The 13,333-nt window shown below is 41.0% G+C and overlaps 1 protein-coding gene across 1 annotated transcript in view; it reads right to left on the minus strand.

Annotated features, from left to right (window-relative positions):
* Positions 1-3,620, minus strand: part of flrt2 (fibronectin leucine rich transmembrane protein 2) — a 48,017-nt gene extending 44,397 nt beyond the window's left edge. The window contains exon 1 of the mRNA XM_034579860.1: positions 3,065-3,620. The gene's annotated coding sequence lies outside the window, so the exon portion shown is untranslated. The remainder of the gene's footprint in view (positions 1-3,064) is intronic.
* Positions 3,621-13,333: the final 9,713 nt, after the last annotated feature.

Below are 13,333 nucleotides of genomic sequence, written 5' to 3' on the forward strand. Positions count from 1 at the left end.
CAGTAGAAAGAATTCACGGCCTGCTGGCAGAGTATAGGTTGACTTGCAGTTGTATATATATAGGCTCTTTTTTATATGGACACTTAACTCCAATTAACCTTCATTCTCCTATTTGCCTGTAATCACATTATCCTCTGGTATTTGAATCTATTTTTCTTTCATCCACGAGAGGCCATGTCCTCCCGCTACATGCCCGGAGAAAGGTGCGACAGTGCAAGAACAAGCTTCTCCTTGTCCTACATCTCCCAGTTGGCCAGAGCACCAGCCTGTGGTCCGCTCTCCCTCTCTCTTTCTTTCTCCCCCTCGGATCTCTTTCTCTCTCAATGCTCTCCTCACGCTCTCTTTCTTAACGCTCCCCTCTTGCTACCTCGCCGCATATCTGAGCTGTGCCCCCGGGCCATGTCCAGCGCCAGACAACGTCTGATTCATGCCCTAAGTTTGCTACTGCGGTCAGCTGACTCTGTAGTACGATAAGACCAGGCTTGTTGAGGGTTGATTCAATATCCTGCCAGGGCGCTGATCAATTCTATTGTACTGTCAGTGAGCCCAAAGAAGAAAGTAATTTAAGAGAACAGGTTGATAATTAAAAACCTCAACCTCAGTGTTTTTATTCTTAAGATACCCTAATTCATATATATATATATATATATATATATATACATATATATATATATATGTATATATAAATATAGTGAGTCATTCTGACTGCCAAAATAACAATATAATTCTTGCTATACTAAATGGTTTAAAATGGAGTTTGAAACAGAGCCTTGCCTCTCTCTCCTCCCCCTGCACTGTACAAAAACACATTCCAGCTGTCAAATACATTCATTCATGTCCCTCTATACAAACCATTTTTGACTACATGCCTGTCGCCCAAAGCAATTATAGGTGAAAGAGTTTACTTTCAGCACCTACGCTCCAGAAGCTGCATGTTGAGCTGTCACCTGCGCTGACACATTAGTGACACATTTTCAGAACCGATGAATGAATCACGTCGCGTGAAAGTTGTAGTGAGTCCGAAAAGATTCGTAAAGGTCACCTTCGACTGGCTCCTGCAACTCTACTCTACGACATTTATTCTGCAACTATGGTTACTTGTTGGTGTAGGGATGAAGATTCTCTAAGCAAACTATGAGATGATCTTCAAAATCAGTGCCACAACTAAAAAAATCTTTCCTTGTCAATGAATCTGAAAATTATTCCTTTCAGTAACCAATTATTCATTTGGCCTGTTAAAGCAGAAAATTGTGAATGTCAAAAATAAAATCGTCTGTGACAGTTTCACATGAGCCACGTTGAGGTCTTTTATTTATACGTCAGAAAAGCAGCTGGGTGGTGTTCTGCTTGAAATGATTACAATAGCTTCGCCTCAATTAGCTGCAACAATAAAACGCTGCTTACTTATTACTCAGTACTAAGAAGTATTTGTTACTTAACAATGGGGTGTAGAAATGATACTGGCCATTCCACCTTCATAATGAGAACTTTACACTTTCAATGCGTTTAGATAATGCTTTTACTTAGACCTTGAGTACAGCACTTTTAATCATGGTGGGGAATTTTTGTACTTCTGTCCTTCTATGAATAAAATGATTCGACCATGTGATGCTAATGTTTTTTTTTAAAAATTATTTAATCATGAATTGATCTATCAGCCACAACAGGATGACTCCACTGTTAAAACAACCAAACAGAGTCTGTGTAGAACCTTAAAGCAACTTGTTGCCATGGAGATGACGTGAAAGCTAATTACAATTTGAAAAAATAAATTTCCTCCTCATATTTCTTTCAAATCAATTGAAATAAATATAGGTAGAGTATACGATGGGTGGTGACTGTTGATCTGATGAAGCTCTGTGTGTCAAATTGTTCATTTGAAGGCTATTTGTAAACTATAATGGCTCATTTTGGGAAAGAAATCTGACATTTCACCAAGGGAAATAAAACATTAACTACAACTACACCAACAAAAATGATACTTATTTTATAAAGTAAATAACTGCATTTATTTGGATAATTTAATGTTGGAGGTTATATGGTGATGTTGGTGAGTTATGTACTGTTATTCTCTCTAATGTTTCCTCATTAATCGCATCCATTGACAGTCATGGTGTAGTTAGTATTTAGTGTGCTGGCAGTGTGTTCAGTTTAACCTGTTTTTAAATGGAGTGCATTCAGGGAAGCTTGCCTCAGCATAACGATAATAAAATGTTTCTCATCGTAGAGATGTCATTTTTTTTAAATATTTATATTGTGTTTACCTGTGAGGAGCACTGGAGCACTTCACACCCATTTAAATAATGAGTCCATTGCGAAAGAGATAATTGGTAGTGTTTCACCTCAGACGTTTCCACAAAGTTATTGCTGCAAACGCTCACAATTATTTTAAACTACTTTCTGCTGGAGGAAGGAAGAGCAGCTTGCAGATTTCAGAGAGTACAACTGGCTCTTACCCTGCTCTGAATTTTTAAAATAAACCAGCAGTGAGCGGTTATTTAAAAAAAAATTGGGTTTGTGTGTACTCAACCTTTTATTTAGTGTCTCCTGTAGGGCACCCATTAAAATCATCAACCCTGCTTAAAAGTTTGCTTCAGAGGGATTTGTCACCCCAGAGGTTGACAAGACAAGAGCATGAGGTCAGGGAGAGACACGGCGAACAACAGGCAGTGAACTAGAAAGAAACACGGCAGCCATGAATAATGCATGAATGAAAGGTTTATCTAATGGCTCTCTTAAAACTTTTAAAAGTTCATCTTTACTTTCAGCTGGAGATGCTCTTGGCTAAAAAGCTCCTTTTTTCCGACTTAGTGCAGTCATCCTCCGAACTCAGCTTGAGAGAGACGCTGATTGGTTTAATTATGTTTGCAGTGATTAAGCATCTTAATGGTGCTCATCACAATATGAGACATGAATTACAATGATGCTGAGATGTGACATTCAGGGTAAAGATTTGTCTTTCTCTACCTTTACTGGTAACGTACGGACAGAATAGCCATAGAATCACCAGACTACACACACATGCACACGCACGCACACACACTGTTTAAAGAGGGACACTTACCATCTTTGGACAGTTGGTGGTCATGGCAGGGTCGGAGGAGAACAGAGACTCAGAGAGACTGCAGAGTGCGACCTCGCAGCGTTACGCTCCCATCCCAGCCCGGCTCTCAGACACGAGGACGAGACCATCGGGGCTCGTTAACTTGAAAGCGCGGATGGAGGTCGGCGGGCTCGCTGGAGTGTGTCAAGAGGAAACTGCAGGCACCACTCAGCCAGGCCGCGGAGAGACAGACAAAAGCAGAGATAATTCAAAGACGCCAGCAGTTTCTCCTTCCTCTTCCTCCTTGCTCTCTCTGGTGTAACTTTACCCCCGAGGAGTCCCGGGCAAGCGCACACATAGAACCAGTTCCAGACCTGTCCCGCACCAACGGCTGCCTCTCCCCCTTCTGTCTGCGTATTCTCTCCCCTCTCGGTTTTTTGGTATCATTTAACTCTTGATTCCACGGCCCGGCGATGAGCTCACCGGGGGCTCAGGTTTCAGCTCCTTTACTGGAATGCGAGGCCGGCCGAGCGGAGAGGCAGAGGTGCCGGGGAGGTCAAAGGCTACTGGGGTAGTGTGGAGGAATGGAGAGGAGAGCGGTGTCTGTCATCTGGGGGAGTTCCAGTAGAGGGATATCTGAGGGTCCTGGAGTGCCGAGAACAAAACAGGAGTTACAGGGGTCATGGGTTACGGATGTTGCGGGGCCAGACAACATCTGACAGCTCTAGAGGCTGTGGACTTGAGGACACTGAGTACATTTACACGCTCAAATACACACACTCACATGGACAACCTTCTCTTAAGTACCAGATTTATTGCTCACTTAGAGAGAGGGGTGTTTCCCTCTGGGAAACAAATACTTTTTTTTAATGTTTTGTGGAGTTGCTGTTTTCACATTTTAGCAGCCCTGACACTGCTATGAATTTGAATTATACAGTCAAAACACAAAATAAATAGAGTGACCATAACCACAGGAATAATAATAATTTTATTTGCATAATATATGTTGAAAATGGATTGTTACCATCTGCTTTACAATCTTGATAAAACAGAAATAAAATGGAAAAAATAACATAAAATGTAGTTAAAGAAGAATAGGCTTTAAATAAAGGCAAGAATATGTCAGCGTCTTTAATAACCTACAAGAAAAACAGAATAGGAAGCCAAGAAAGATTTTCTGGATGGTTCTGATCGGGCAGACATAAGGACGAGGTTGCTCAATCTGAGCGACAGCTAACGATTCTCAGTGAGGAATTATTTATGATTCACAGGGTTCATTTACTGAAAAATATCTATTTTCATTTCCCACTTCTGTCTTCATTAAAGCACTGCCTGCCCCCTCAACTTTCATTGTAAAACTAGCTAACATTAGCTAGCTCCTGTTAGCGACAGCAGCCATACTGCTCTTCACAAAGTTTCTTGTTGTGTGGAGCACTGCCAAGAAAACTCTGTAGAAACCACTGAGCGCCTTCCACTAACACTGGCTCTTTGACTGTGAGTCCAATAGTTCCTTTCATTAAGTTGTTTTCTTTAGTGACAGTCTCCATTTGTGTGGTTAGAGCTTTTACCGATGTCTGTGGTTGTTTGATTTGTTTTCCTTTGAATCTAAAACAACTTTGTTAAGCTAATATAGAGTTTTACATTTCTTCATTAATACCAATGGGGTGAAATATTAGAAACACCTTGGGTACAAAACAACTAACATACATTTGATTTATCAGCTTTATTTGGAAAAATGTTAAAAACTAAATAAGAACATAAGCAAGAAAAGCAAACAAACAAAACCCCTATCAGACTTGTCAGAATCCTCGTACTAAGTTATTCTGATAATGTAACCCAGGCTCAGTAGGAAGATTTTAAATTTGATTAGTGTTCCACATGTTTTCATTTCCTCACCGCAGTCGTTCGTTTCATGATTTTACTTCATGTGATTGTGACTCAGTGACATTTAACATTAGTCCTTACTAATGCAAAACATGCAAATTCCTCTAAAATCCTGTTTACTTCCTCTCATTTGAAACAACTTTTTTGTTCTGAACATGATTTGGGCAGTTTTGAAGTCGACCGCACATCTCAAAACTTTACTGCTTTTAATTTAAACTTTAGGAAAATGAGTTTGGTTCCCAATAAATGTTGCTGCCTACAATCCTTAAGAATGAAGCAATCTCCCTCAAGAAATTAGGACCAACACTGACATCATTAAAAATAATGACATTCATCTGCAGCCAAAGCCGTGTCATCAATTGTTTCCTGATTCATCACAAACTACAGTCTACAAAATGATCTTGAAGGTGACTCAACACATGTCTTTGTTCATTCTGGTTCCCAGAAAACTGAACACCATGACCTCAATGGACGTTGGGTTTATTTCACGGTGATTATATCAGACTGTATTCATTTTTACTAGGTGGATCTAAAAGTCTGGCAGCTGTTAAGATTATTTCCTTGCCTCCAACCAGTCTTAAACACGTTGTTAACAGTTTTCTTAGAGACTATTATTTGGTAGAAACTACTTTTCTTCCAAAGAAAACCGCTGATGATGTGTTTTGTGGATTATCTAGAATTAAAGGGCCACTGTTTCTCTTGGGAACGGGTGTTGCTATTAAATGTTTTCAAATGTAATTTTTCAGTACTTAGAGAACCACAATAAGATTAACCTCCATCATACAAGAGTGCAGGCACATGCCTCAGCATCAGAAATATCCAAACGTGTATACATTATGTTGTTTTATGCAATATGGGTGAATTAACACTTTAAGGCCGTGTAGTTTTACGGTGAATCAGTTTATTAATTAGGATTGCCACTTTTCTTTTACTCTCATATATCTGTAAATTGAAGCCATGGCAACAAAAAGCCTTTAGTTCATAGTCACAATTTGAACGTTTATATCCTGTAGAGCTGTAGCCGTTTGTATATGGATATACAAACCTTAGCAATCACTGAGACTTGGTGGTGCATTCGCTGCCATAATATTGTGGCTACAATCTATACTGATAATACAGTGTTTGTGCCACATGTGGCAGGTGTGAGCAGTGGGGTTGTACTCCACTGTTGGCAAACTTAAAAACACAATTCAATTGCCAAAGAGAACAAAGTGATGCTTTTTAAAGACAGCGTCATTAAACTGACTTTCCCTCAGCAGCGCAACAAAAATAACTCGGGCTGATTGAAGCGGCCTGGTGATTATTTGTTTATTATTTTGCCAGTCGACTCAGCCGCGTAGCTCTCCCCCATTATCCTCTGCGGGCGTGACTGGCTTGGGACTGCAGCTCTGCTCCAGCCGCTGGGAATGTGTGGTCTTTATTAAGGGGAGGAAGTGTGCGAATGAGCACTGCAGGCCCAGCGTCTCAGGAATCTTGATCCTTTTTCCCCTTGTGGCACTTTTCACAAGCAGGGCCAGCAAATCACTTACACTGATAGCAGGGTTCTGCATGAGGCCCTGGTTCTTGGAGGAAGAGGCAGGGGTTGGTCTGGTGTGGGGGCTGCACTCCCCCCCTCTCCTGGTTTGCGTAGCATGCTGGGGAGTAGGCTTGCATTTTGTTTGTGCAGATGAGTGTCGGCGCGGGCACACCCTCTGCGGGCCTGTTCCCATGGGAACGGCAGTGATAGCGAACAGCTTGTTTTTGTGTTTTTTGGCAATGTTGCCACTGCTGGAGTACTGACAGGCACTGGGGAGGTCTGATATGTAAAAGCGTTGCCAGGTAGGGCTTATGCGAAAAGAATGTTTTCCCTTTGACTTTCTCCTGTGTGTTTTTACATCCATGCTGAGTTATTTGGTCATGCAGCTTCAGTGGAATTTGACGTTTCTCACCTTCATCGGTAGGCGATGTTGATCAAATGATTTTTTGATTTCAGAGCTTGCTCTGTGCCACAAGCTGACCTTGTTCTTAAGGGTTTTACAATCCTCAGGTGGATCATGACATCCGCTTTAGTCAAATGACTTCAGGTTAGTGTTACACGTCTCCACAGGCTCGACTGACAGACACTTGGCATTGGTTTTGACCTTTCTGTGTAACACAAGGAATTCCACACCACATAAACAGGAAAATAAGCTTTCTTAAAATCTCCCCTTCCCATTAAATTTCAAATGATAACATCACGGCATGGGTTAGCTGACTTTCTTAGCATATTTGTAACTGTAAACCTCTCTTATCTTTTAAAAAATCCCCTGTAGAAGGGTGAAGAACAGTGAGGATTTAAGACTTATTTGTTCTGGCTCTGTATCTGCTAGTCATTAACAAGCTAGTTAGAGGCAAAGCGAAAATGTGCAAAAGCACTGAGTTACAATCTTTTAAAGAAGTCAATCTCCAACTGTGATGAAAACAAAAATATTCTCTTGCGGCTTTGTGAAAGGCAACACAAGATTAATTCTGTAAAAACAAAATCTATCGCCATCTGTGTCCAGGAACAAGGAACAAATGTCCCTCGCTGACCCTCATACATCAAAGACAACACTCAACCTATATATCATCTTTTTTTTGTTTTCATAAATATTAGACACACACAGAGCAGGGAAAGAGCTAAATAAAATTAAAGTGTACGTTTATTGTGCAAACGATGGCCTCGGTTTATGGTGTTTGGATTCCTAAATGAAAACATACCCGATGAAACCCTTCACCAGGCTTCTCGCTGAGAGTGCGAGCCGCACTGAGACCAAACGCCTCGCCTCTCCTGCCGCCCTCTCGCCTGGGACGGCGGGGTAATTACATCATTTGGAGATGGAATGAAAGCACTTTACAAGCGAAAGTAAGTGAAATGCTTTATTGCTCACGGAATTGCCAATTAAAAAGCAACACCTGGAACACAGAGGCCCCTGTGACAGGACTGAAACCCGCCAGTCCCCTGATCCACGGGGGCCCCTGGAGAATGTTTTTCTTTCCGTCTTCCCCCCCCCCCCCTTTTGCCCCGTCTTTATTTGTAAAAAGTTGCCGACAATGCACCTTCACACTGGCTTACATAGTCCATAAGTCACCAAAGCTTGATGTGCTCTGAAACGTGAAGCCCGTTTCCTGGGTAGAGCATATGTCACGGCTACAGTGTAAACCTGTTCAGGGCACGCTACTGAAAAAGAAAACAGTGGTGATTCTCTCCAGCGCCCAATCCACACCAGTCCAGTCCAATCCCAGATGTGTTTCCAGGCTCAGGTCTGTTTCCCCCAGGAGACAGAAACAGACCGAACTGAACAAATAGGAAGGTGAAGAAAAGAAAAATGTCTGACATATTCTTCCACCTACTCCCATTGTCAGTGGAGGACTTGTCTGTTAACACCTCTTCATCTCCCATTCACTTCAAGATCCTACAGACATGCTAACAGCCCTCTGAGTCTGTACTCATGTCCAATTGTGCTTTGACTTAAATGCTAACATCCGCTGCTTTCCGTCATTTGCTGATGCAAAGCAGGTGTAATGTTTAGCATTTCCCCCATTAGTTTAGTGTGTTAGCATGCTAACATTTGCTAATTAGTACAAAGCATAGCTGTAGCTGTGGGGATGTCATTAGTGTTGCAAGCACTAGGTTATTCACCAAAGTACAGTAAAACATGCATAATCCTGGCAAAGTGATTGCAATTCATCCTGTAGGCAATTTGAAAATGTGGAGAAACTATCATAGTAATTAATCTATCACCACACATATAAACTTAATGCTGTATTTGTAGAGGCTATAGGGACCAAAGTTTTGGCAGGGTGAAAAATCTGGAGATCACCAACGTCACTAGAACTCAATCCTCGAGGAAGCAATGAATGTCTGACTAACACCTTCTGGCAAGCTATCCAACAGTTGATGAGATATTTCAGTCAGGGCGACCACGCCAGAGTCCTCCCCAGAGCCACACTGCTAACTTGGTTAAAAATAAAACCTTCCTTCAGTAAAACTGTTTAACTACATGCTTTTAAAACAAATTAAATTACAAAGATAAAAAAATATATATATATATTTTTTAAATACTTTGTCTATTCCTCTATTTCTTCCTGGTCCTCTGCCCAAACAGTAGCTGAGTCAGATGTTTGCCACACCCCTGCAGGAGTTCCCACACCACAGTCTGTGACAACCGCAGCAAATACAGTGTTAACATCACACTGCCATGACGACACGGGTGACAACGATGCTGACAAGCGTTACCATGGCGACAGCAGTCATATACACACATTTGTGGTGTCAGAAAGGAGGACTTATTTATTTTTGCAAATGTCTTTCCCAGCACTACTGGCTTATGACTTTTGAGCCTGACTGACAGAGTCTTATGGAAAATAAATTGGCAGAACTACACTTGATGCATGGAATATCACTTATGATGCTGGTTCGGTCCCTGAGGGGAGACATGAAAGGGGATGGATACTCGACGATAAGATGTATTGTCATGAATAAGAGTGAAAGGGATGAGTAAAACCCTGATTAGGGCCCATATCCCCTTTGTAGCTGCAGTCAAAGTGCCTCTTGCAAATTCAGAGCCCGCAGCCAAGGATAATGTGCCTCTCATGTCTAAATAATAGCTGCTGTGCTTTGCACATCCTTATAAGATCCTGGCTACACAGTTTACCAAGTCCAATGTTATCACTTGTTAAGCCTGCATAGATTTCGGGGGTTTATATAAAAGCACAGTGTCACGTTTCCTCTTTGTGCATTCTCTTTCATTAAATACTGCTGGGGGAAGAATTCAGCTCTTTCATGCGTGGCTTACGTCAAAGTATTTGTACAGTGACTGGTTAAAGGCAATTCCTGTGCTCAGCTTTATAATTGTGGGAAGCGAGTTCTCAGCTGAAATACAGTGTAAGAGGAGTTTATATTTTGATGAGACATGTGAGGACTCCATTGCCTAAAACCCTCTGGATGTCACATGAGCAGCTGAAGCCAGAATCGGAGAAACCTGAAAGCTAAGTCAGCGTTAGAATGTTCATTATGCCACACAGTGTGTTAATCATACATGAGCAGGTGGGTGAATGGGTGTGATTTTGAGGGCTCCATCAAAGGAGAAAACATCTATATTTAGATGAAGCAATTTAGCTCAACATGTAAATGCACAGCAATATGTGTTGACATTATGCAAGAGATGGCACACTATCAAAAACGCTACCAATGTCAAATGGTGCTCCATCCGTTAATTAGAGTTGAGTTTATTTGTGGTGGCAGAGAAAATCAACCACATTCTCTTCAATGTCCTCTGTACATACCAGTGGTGGATCTGGGACTTTTATAAATTGGGGGCCATGACAGGGCCACAATTCACACAGATTGACCAATTATATGTCCAACATCCATGCACTCCTCTTGATTTAGTAAGATGCAGATTCATGTCATTCCTTGTTTACAGTTTGCTCTATGACTTTGAGCAAAGCCACACTAGTATTGTTCAAAAAACATAGGAAATAAACAAAACAATTTTTTTTTAAATTGATACAGATGTTAGCAAGTAATTATTTTTTTAAACTGAGGGGGCACCTCAGGGGACAATTAGATTCCAGTTAGGTCCAGTGCCACCCGGACACCAACTGAAATATGCCCCTGTTACCTGCAGCTAAATCTTCCACATGCGACGTTCCCTTATCAGCCCCTAAAAAAAATGAAATGACCCAAACCCATGATGCCGATATATTACCCCTGAGCTCTGAGCGTGCCTGGCACTAATGCCCCACCTGTAGCACCGCAGTCTATGCCAGCACGTCTGACTGCGGAGCAATATCCATTTTGAGTGGCTGAAATATTCATTGGCACACCTAGGGTGCACCAGGGGAGCTGTATGATGTGTCAACTAAGGATAAGGCAGCTGCGTTTGTCCAACTCCTTTTAGCCGGTTAATTGCTGTGAATCATCGGAAAAACGGAGGGGGTAAATGTTGAAGATGCATATTTGGAAAAAAATATCTGTAACCGCATTTAGGATTTAATCATTTCATCATAGGAGTAATTGGGTGATACATGCAATAGGTACTCTGAAATAGATTCTGTAGGTCCAACACTCACTGTTTGGTTTGACACACTGATTAGAGAGAAGGGGAGTCAGACCTTGGCTCCAACTAGCTTCTAGTGGACTCATTATTCTTCCCTTATCTGCTAGATATGTCCTCTCCCTCCATGTAAGTTACATGTAAATGGAGCTATAACAAAACCCACTGTATATACAACACCTTCAAAGTGAATATTGCCTATCATGCCGCGCTTGATGTGAAATTGTGTTTTACTTGTTGGCTATGACTCAGTCACATGTGGTATCCATATCTGTCATTATTACATTTCATTTTTTTTATTACATTTCATTTAGCTGACGCTTTTATCCAAAGCGACTTACAATAAGTGCATTCAACCATGAGGGTACAAACCCAGAACAACAAGAATCAAGAAAGTACAATTTCTTCAAAAAAGCAAAACTACAAAGTGCTATAAGTAAGTGCCATTTAAGTGCTACTAAATTGTTAGTTGTAAAATATTATTCAAGGTATAGTCGGAAGAGGTGTGTTTTTAGTTTGCGGCGGAAGAGGTGTAAACTTTCTGATCTCCGGATGTCCATACGCACAAAAGCATAGTTAAGTGTGTAGTCCGTGTATCTGTGGAGAAAATCTGCACTGTAGAGTCGTTTTTTTTTAAAGACTTGCACAGAATCCTGATATTTTTATCTGTAATAATAACATTGTATTCAGTAAATTAATTGCTAGGGTTCTGGGAACGTGGTAACATCACGAAAAGGAAGTTTGAAGGCCCAGGCGACACAGGGTTTAACTAACACCCCAGTTTAGTCACATTTCTTTTGAAGAGAAACCACACCAGGCAGGTTTCCTTCTAAATGTAGATGGAACTGAGTCATATTTCTCAGAAAACTGGTAAAAGAATATTAAATTTACTGAAATTATGTGAATAATAGGAGTTGGTTCATCGAAATAAATAGTTGGTGGAAGACAACAAACCATTGCAGAGAAGGAAGGCACGGCAAGATCATGCAATTCATTTTAAGCATATAAGATGGACGACACGTCTCCACATGCTCCTTCCTCGTGTTTTTGATGTCATTAGTGATTGTTTTGTGGAGCAGGAGTATCGAGGTCCCACCGATACATGGACTTCACCAACTGCGAGTCAGTCCCAGCTCATTTCATCCTAATTTTATATCATCACAATAAAAACAAAACGTATTGAAAGGTTGAGCACTTGAACACATATCAGTGTGATGAGAACTACCTCAAATGAATTTATTTAGATTTTTGTTTTAAGTTTATGTTGGTGTCCCATTCACTAACATAGAGGAGGTGGGGCTTATGAACTATACCGCAGCCAGCCACCAGGAGGCAATCAAGATGATTTGGCCTCACTTTTTGGAGCTCTCATGTCGTCCATCTTTATGTACAGTCAGTAGTTTCAAGCATTAAGTGTTTGTTTCCATGGCACTTATTTGCATACATCGTTTATACTGAGGCATCAGCTTCTCCACCTCTGCCACAGAGTGTAAAATTAGTTTTGTGATATTTTGATTTCAGATTTCTGCTTTTTTCACTCTGGGTTTTCTGTTCACACAGCAGAAATACACATAAATCAGGTGAATGGAAACAAACTTTGTGTCATGGCTCACTGGGAGACATGAATAGATGGTTAAAGTTACAAGCAACGCATGCTGCATTTCCCACTATAAATCAAATGCTTGCTGTTAAGAGGCCTTTTTTCTTCACATTTCGGATCCTATGTACCATCAAATAAAGTCACTTAGATGATGTGACTAACTGTAGCTTGTTTAAATCTGTCTGTTTGTCTGACTGCTCACATATCCTTACTTGTTGGACTTTGATGTCGCAATATCACCATGACCCCTGATGCAAGCAGTTATTTGTCATGTACAAAGTTCTGATATATCAACAGAAATGAAAGTGGGACACAGGAAATAACCCTTAGACCCGAGATTCTTATCTTAATGTTACCTCATTTAACAGGGACAATACAGATTGTGAGAGTGATGCAACATGTGTGAATGAGGTGTCAAACAGAAGTTAATTTGCAGCATCTGTCACTGGTTAAGCTTTTAAATTTGTGTTAATACAACGTAACAACAGAGCAGATAAAACAGATGTGTGCGTGTGTGTAAATTGGTGTGTATGCACGGCAGATGCATGCCTATCTGTGTGCATGACAGTCGATTACATTTGCCACAAGGGCATCTGTGCCCTGAACCCAGACAACCACACAGATGGACATGCTACAAAATCATGGCTGTAAACTTTGTATTTGATTGTTGAAAGATAAACATGGTCTACAAAAACTGCTTGAAATTGTTTTGATGGCCTCTACTCCTTATGACCGAATTTTCCTCAA

Source organism: Hippoglossus hippoglossus, chromosome 24 (genome assembly GCF_009819705.1).
Source record: "Hippoglossus hippoglossus isolate fHipHip1 chromosome 24, fHipHip1.pri, whole genome shotgun sequence".
Classification (NCBI taxonomy): Eukaryota; Metazoa; Chordata; class Actinopteri; order Pleuronectiformes; family Pleuronectidae; genus Hippoglossus; species Hippoglossus hippoglossus.